At 37.4% G+C, this 7,434-nt stretch overlaps 2 long non-coding RNA genes across 2 annotated transcripts; both read left to right on the forward strand.

Annotated features, from left to right (window-relative positions):
• Positions 1–493: 493 nt before the first annotated feature.
• Positions 494–2,744, forward strand: LOC124881459. The gene is made up of 4 exons (XR_007041663.1): positions 494–650; positions 1,837–1,911; positions 2,004–2,187; positions 2,276–2,744. It is a non-coding gene; the product is annotated as an uncharacterized LOC124881459 (long non-coding RNA).
• A 230-nt stretch (positions 2,745–2,974) lies between these two features.
• Positions 2,975–6,247, forward strand: LOC124882366. Its single transcript, XR_007041882.1, has 2 exons — positions 2,975–3,103; positions 3,340–6,247. It is a non-coding gene; the product is annotated as an uncharacterized LOC124882366 (long non-coding RNA).
• Positions 6,248–7,434: the final 1,187 nt, after the last annotated feature.

The following is a 7,434-nucleotide window of genomic DNA, read 5'->3' on the forward strand; positions in this document are numbered from 1 at the left end:
ACAGTTCTAAAGAGGGCTATAATCTTTGAGTCTACAAAGTCAAATGTTGCGATCGACTATAATAAAGGCTGTACTTAGGTCCAATAACTTGTGGTTTATTCTGATTCATGTTACACCTCAGTTCATTTATGATCGTAATTAATGTTGTCTCTGTGCAATGTCTGGATCTGAACCAGGTGTCTCGTTAGACCTGGGCCTCCGGGGCTTAAGCCCTGGATGTTTTATCAATAGCACTAGATTACAAATGTGGTCTTCATCAGAGCAGTGCTCCTTCTGAGGAGTTGTTGACCTCATCGTTAGACTGTTACAGTTTGTAACGTTTGTAACCGCTGGTCACAGCAGCAGCTCTGTTATCTCAGCCTGCACCCTGATCAGAGATTGTTTCTCCTCCCTGTTATTCAGTTACGCAGGGCACCTCTGAGTGCGTAATTACGCTTATAGACGGCAAAGTTTGAAGTTGTTCTGAATGAGCAGATGTATTATATTTGTTGTCTGGACTGACCCAGTGAGCCATAGATTACATCCTGCTCAGCCTAAATGGGCAAAGCTGGTTCTTAATGGACAATTCGCGAAGGCTTCCCAGAGCATATCTTTACAGCAGTGGGATCACATCCGAAGAGCACAGCTAATAATGTTTCAATGTTTTGCAGGTACTGGATCTAAAATTATTGTTGCTTGTTTTAATTGTTGGATGAGAAAAAACAAAAAAAACTGCAGAACAAAATGTATAGAAATGTTCAGTTAATGTTCATATTCTGCCATGGATTTCAGCATTTAAACAGGACTTTTCTAGAGTATCTTTATTCTGATGATACGCAAAATTAACATTAAAATCTCTATTTTGTCTCTGAACTGAGCCATAAACTCACATTCAGAACTGGTTATTATATAGGAGGACTATGGTAAAGGTTTAGATAAGGTCTAAAATACTTAGAACCTGTTTTAATCATACAAAGTTAGTAAGGAAAATCAAAACCTCCTGAAGTTTTTTACAAATAACCAAATGGTTGTAAAAGATTTGCCAATTCATTTTATAATTCCCGCAAGTTGCCTGTCCAGAATCCCTTTATTTCAAAGCTAGAAATCTTCCATCTGATCAAAAGAGTGAAGCACCATCTGGCTGATGGTGTTTTCCAATGATTCTGGTTCTTGCGTAATCACTTCATGCAGCAGTATATTTCTCCAAGCTGATGTGCGTTCTTGGAAGGAAAGCCATTTATTGCCGTTTTTTCTATATACATTTACTTAAGCTGATATTGTAAGATTTATTATCCAGGTGAGATCAATGTCATGCTTTCGTCCAAGGAGCCGACTGATATGTTTGGATTTATGGGTTTAGATGAGATACTGACGAAAATCGTTCTCCCTCCAGTTCCATTTGAAGTCACTGTGTTTTGCATCCACCAACATTCCCACTATGATTCCTCCCTGTTACAGATAACTAGCAGCATCAAGAGTAGCTTCAGCCATATGGTTGATGATAAACTCCTTACATCATCAAGACAGTAAATAGAGGCAGTAAAACTGAGATGAAGGTGAATATTATTGTATTGTAAATCTGGCAAAGAAATGTATTGTTTGCCAATCCTGCTCTTTCAGTCAGATACTTAGGCAATGATATACAGCTGGCCTTCAACACTGGCCAAAGTAGGATAAAAATAGATGCGCTATATAAATAAATTTCAACTGAATTTTTTAACCGGCATGACTTTAAATAAAGTTCTGCAGCAGTCTTTAAAGGCCATGACTTCACACTTATTAATGTTTTATAGTCACACCAAATGTTGATAGTTAGGTTAGTTGTGAGTTTTTAAACCAGTCTTGTCTTTCTGTCAGGTATGTGTGGTGTCCTTTTAATTTTGGATGTGGAATTTGGTGTCTTATCCTTAGGAGCTAAACCACCTCTGTAAGGTAAGTGTTGTGGCCTCGTCCTCTACCCCTTTGCACATGGCTCTGTCAAATAAACAATTACTAAATCAACTTACACTCACACCTGTTTACAGATGACTTCCAGAATGAGAGAATGGTGAAAACACAAGAGACCTCAGTCTACTTCTTCAATATTCTGACAACTAATGCTAACCTTTTTGTTTCATCTAAATAATCTTGCATTGCTGAATAATCTTTCTTTTTAAGGGCTTCTGTATGCAAGCACAGGACTTCAGTGCAGGAACCTGTCAATAGCCAGTGAGTAAACATCTCAATACACTTTATACCATCACTTGTTTAATTTATCAGGCCTTGTGAAATGAAAGAACATTTCTGTGTTTTTCAGGAACTTGACATGCAGCACAAGGTTATGTCAGGGAGGAAATTGTTGATGGCTATCGCTACGGGTAGAGAAACAGGATAAGGCACTGCATCAGTAGCAGTTAGCTTCTTCTGGTTGGTTTCCAGCTCCTATTCGGGGTTAGTCTGTGTTATGGTTTGGACTTGTATTATATCAGTTATAAAATGTCCAAGTAATTAAAATAAAATAATAAAATAAATTGAAATGGCACTGCGACAAAGCCTCCAGGTCCAGGCACCGTGATGAGGCCCACAGACCAGACAATGTAAGATGGGCATTCGCATTGCCACATGATGGTAAGTACTGATCAATTGGCAGTGACACATCTTTATCTTATCTGCTGTATTAATAAAAAAACACAGTGGCATATTTGTGATAGTTAATTGGTCACTCTAAATTGCCCTTAGGTGAATGAATGAGTGTGTGCTTGGTTGTTTGTGTGTTGCCCTGTGATGGACTGGCGACCTGTCCAGGGTGTACCTCGCCTCTCGCCCATAGACTGCTGGAGATAGGCACCAGCTCCCCCACGACCCATTATGGAATAAGCGGTAGAAAATGACTGACTGACTGACAGAAACTGATTACAAAAAACAATGGTTAACCATCTAGGGAGCCTGGCTATTCTAGGTAGAGATAGTCATCCTAATCAACAAATGTGTTGTTTTCAGTGTTCCAGAAAAAGGTCTTAAACATGCTGATTGGCCTCAGCAATAGCCTTTAAACATGCACAACCCACCTCTTCAGCCGTACACGCTGAGAGAATGGAGACCATCAATGATTCCAACAGGTGCTGCAGATTGCCAGAATACTAAGGTCTGTGTCCACAAAGTTTTTAATAGGTATATATTTACATACACATAGCCCTCACACTTCCCCCCATACACATAGCCCTACCCTCAACTAACCATTAGCAAGCCCCTTCCCTCCACCTCAACTTTCTGCACGCTTTAGGCCCAATCTTCCCATCAACATAAAGTGGTTTTCTGATGTGTACAATATTATCCTTCATATATTCATATGGATTTATAATTGTAATTTTTGTTCTTCAGGGTCTTCACCAACGCATTGATGGCCAAATTTAAAATGAAGCGGAAGGAGGAACAAGGCAAGATATCTTTGGAGAAAAAACAAAAGTTTACAGAACAATAAAAGTTAAGCTGATGTCCTCACAAGTATTGGTAAAGCAAACAAAGAGTTTTCATAAAGTGGACATTATATTGAGACAATTGTAAAAATGAAAAAATCCAAAGCCAATAGTCAGTTAAACATTTGCAAAGATGGGTTTTGTAGTAATCCAGTCTCACTAGGGGAGGCCACAGCAACCACATTTTTTTCCCAGTAAAGTTGGTTGTATTTTCAAAACACAGGCTATGTAATTTTATATATTTTTTTGCGTTTACCACCAGTGTTAATCTACCTGTTCAGCTGTGAATCAAGTAAGAAAAATAAGGATGAAAAGCCATGTTTATTTTTTTATTTGATGTGAGGTACAGACCCAAGCAAGGTAAACTGTAAATCATATGGTCTGTAATATCATCCAGCCTGAGTATGTGATTCTTGATTCCACATCCCGGGAGGTTCAATTGAAAGATAAATGTCATTTGGGAACCACGTACTGGAAAAAAGCAAATAAACGTCCTTGCGCCAACTTAAATATTAATTAAAATATTTTTTTTGATGAATTAAAACCATGCTGTTTCTCTTTAACTGCTACCAGACTACAACATTAATTCCAGTCACAGCAATCTTTGTCTGAATACATGGTTTGATCTCCAAGATGGATCCAAAAGTTCTCATCCAAACAGTTTTTTTTTGTTTGTTTCTTATTTTGTCAAAGCAGATTGCAAAATAAAATTGGGTCTATGGAGGAAAAGCATGACCCCTGCCAAAACGCAAAAGGAGGTGTTGATCTGATGGCGATGTTGAAATACACAGCTCATAAAAAAGAAACTTTTTTGATTTGATATGGAAGAGGTTGTGGTATAAAATGTTATTGTTCAGATGTTAGATGTCATACAGTGAGACACTGCAGTCACCTCCCAGTTTGTCAAAGAGAAAACTGCTGTTTTGTTGTATCTCCTTCCAGAAAGACACAGCCCAGTGTGTTAAAACTCCCAGCATAATGTCATAAATCTATGGGTGGATTTAAACAAGCATTCTTGCATAAACACTCAAAAGATATCTGAGGTCATCAACTATGTGTTCATCAAGGGAAAATTGAAGACAGTCAACTTTACTCTCAATCCCACAGTCCTGGTACAGAACATATTGTAGACAAATAAAAACAGAAGATGTGGATTGAGTATGGATACTGAATGAAATCCACCCATTAATGTCCATTCTCAAACATATCTGTCTCTCTGGTCAACGTGTGAACTCAACGGAAAGGTGTCTCCATTCTCACTTATGCCAGTTTGGTTCTCCTATCTGAATTGCATGAATCACAGCCAATTATTGTGACGTATTATAGGACCCTGTCAGTAAGAATGAGATGCCAAATCCTTTTTCTCTCCGTAGCTGAAAGGAGGAGAACCCATTATTTTGCTGTTCCTTTTCTCAAACTTTCCTCCAAACTCTGCGTCAGCACATCTGCTTTTATGTTGTTGTGTTTTAGAGCTTCCTTTGTGGTTTGGTTTTGATGTAAAATCCATGTTGCTGTCTTTAGAGGATCATTATGGTTGTAAAATGTTATGCTTTCTGGAATTTCTTGTATTGTATTGTGAAATCAACCGATTTTTCCAGATAAAAACCTCAAAAGTGTGGAGTCCATTTGTATTTAGCCCTCTGCGGAGACCCCTTAAATAAAATCCAGTGCAAAGAAATCAGTTCAAGAGGTCATTTAATTAGCAAATAAAGCTCACTGGGGCATAATTCAATCTCAGTGCCAAATACAGGTGTGCAAAATGATAAAGACAACCAGTAAACTGTTAACTGTAGCAACTGAGAACACTACTTAATTATATGTATACAAAAGAATCATCAGTTTTTTAGATAAATTATATTATTTTCTTATCAGTCAAATCAATTACAATTCAACCTTAAGGATAAATAATTTCACTTTATCAGTGAGCTCTAAATGCAGACTTTACCAAAAGGATGAGATAAACATGTAATAAGAATATATTTAACAAGGGACAGACCAGGCAGGTCAGGGATAAAGCTGTGGAGAGGTTTAAAGCAGGGTTAGGTTACAAAACAATATACATGCTTTGGACATTTCACAGGAGCATTGTTTATTCCTTCTTCCAAAAGTGGAAAGAGTGCAAACCTACAAACATATGGGTGTTTACCTAAACTGAGAGGTCGCTCAGGGAGAGTATTATTATCAGAAACGCAGCCAAGAGATCTATGGTAACTCTGGAGGAGCTGTAGAGGTCCACAACTCATGTAGTGGAATTATTTCATAAGAGTTATTAGTAAGAATTTGGGAATTTCCACCTTAGGCAGACCTCGCTGTGTGCAGTGAGAAGCAGTTCACTGCGGAAGACCCCTCCCCGGCTAACCGTGGCTGAGCTGGGCCGTTAAGTAATGATTTATGATTCTCTTTCTTTTCCATGTCAAATCTATCAGTTGGTTAAAAGATGTACCTGTCAGAGGAAGTTTGGACAGCTTAAGTTAACATGTTGAATTCTTTGAATATTTGTATAATCAAAAGATGATAGAAATGTTGTAATTCAGACACGTGTCAAAAAGACGTCACAGCGTACAGGTTATTGATGTGTATAAAAATTGTTCTGAAGAATTGTTCTTTTTTTATCTTTTTAACCGAAGAATGATAAATGTTAACAGAATTTCAGCAAAACTATTCCTGTTATCTGCCAGGATTGCAACAGCATAAATCTGTGAGAATTTCACTGACTGACGTTGTATCAGAGTATAGATACATCTGTGTATAATGAACTACAGACTTATATCTGGCAAGTGACTTCTTTACATAAATAAGATTTGTGCACCAGATTCATGAGAGCAGACTTTTATTTTAAAGGCGTCCTGGTTTAGGAAGAAACGCAGAGTGTTAGATTACAGTTCATGCCTAACATATCAGAATTATAAGAAAGTAGGTCTATAAATGTCACCAGAAGTGAAACATGTAGTCTGATTTTCAGAGCTCAAGTGAAAATAAGAAGGATATGGTTGTAGGTTTTAATATGACACTTCTGGATCCTCCATGTCATTGGTCTAGACGGATAGGAGATATCTCTCAACAAGAAAGGCAAAGAAGACAATTTTAAATTTTAAAAGAAAATTTTACACACGCTGACCCCCAATATCCACCATATGTTTTATAGCTTTGGTCTTGCCTCTAACCTGTTAATTTCCTGCACTGGGCCATGCAGAACATCTTAATACTGATACAGTGCCAAAAAACAATCCTTTGCTGAATAGATTTTGGAAGGATTTCTAAAAATTGTAATAAAGGAAAAATTATGTTAAGAATGTTTGTACTTTTGGAGTATTGTTGGCTTAAGGGGTCCCTTTGACAAAACCCAGATCTTGTATTGTGCCCACAATATGCAAATTATAATAACACATTTGAGGTTTCCAGATTAGATATAAATAGCCTACTGTGTGTAATATTATTTTTTACCATAGACCCTCTTTAACTGCTTAACTGATTCTGCGTAGTACCCATTTGCTCAAATTGCATTGATTATTTTTACCGATAATATCAAAACTGTGTCTGTGTGCAAAGAGCAGCCTTGCATAATACCACAAATCTTTTTACGTTTAAGTTTTGGCCTTTTAGGGACAGTCAGGGTGTCTCCAAAACCAGAAAAAATAAAAGCAGATAAAGACATAAAGTTAATTTCCAGCTTACATTTCTGACTATGTAGCAATTTAATAACAGCAGTGCAAAGTAAAAATGACGTAGTCAGTTTGTGCTCAAGACTTCCATATGACTTTTACAAGATACACTCTTATCATGGTTTGCTGATTTAAGACAGCATTATGCTGTATCTGAGCCCGACTCCTCTTTCGTACCAAAGGCAACGATTGCTGGTTTTCCATCAAAAGAGTTTGTTTTTGAGGAACTTCTAGTCATGGAGAAAAGCTTTAGTCAGAGGAAAAAAATAAAAATGAAAGAAATTAACAGCAAAAATATAATCCGGCAGAAATGTGGGGTTCCTGATCCAATACAGATT

The sequence above is a fragment of the Girardinichthys multiradiatus genome, chromosome 15 (assembly GCF_021462225.1).
Source record: "Girardinichthys multiradiatus isolate DD_20200921_A chromosome 15, DD_fGirMul_XY1, whole genome shotgun sequence".
Classification (NCBI taxonomy): domain Eukaryota; kingdom Metazoa; phylum Chordata; class Actinopteri; order Cyprinodontiformes; family Goodeidae; genus Girardinichthys; species Girardinichthys multiradiatus.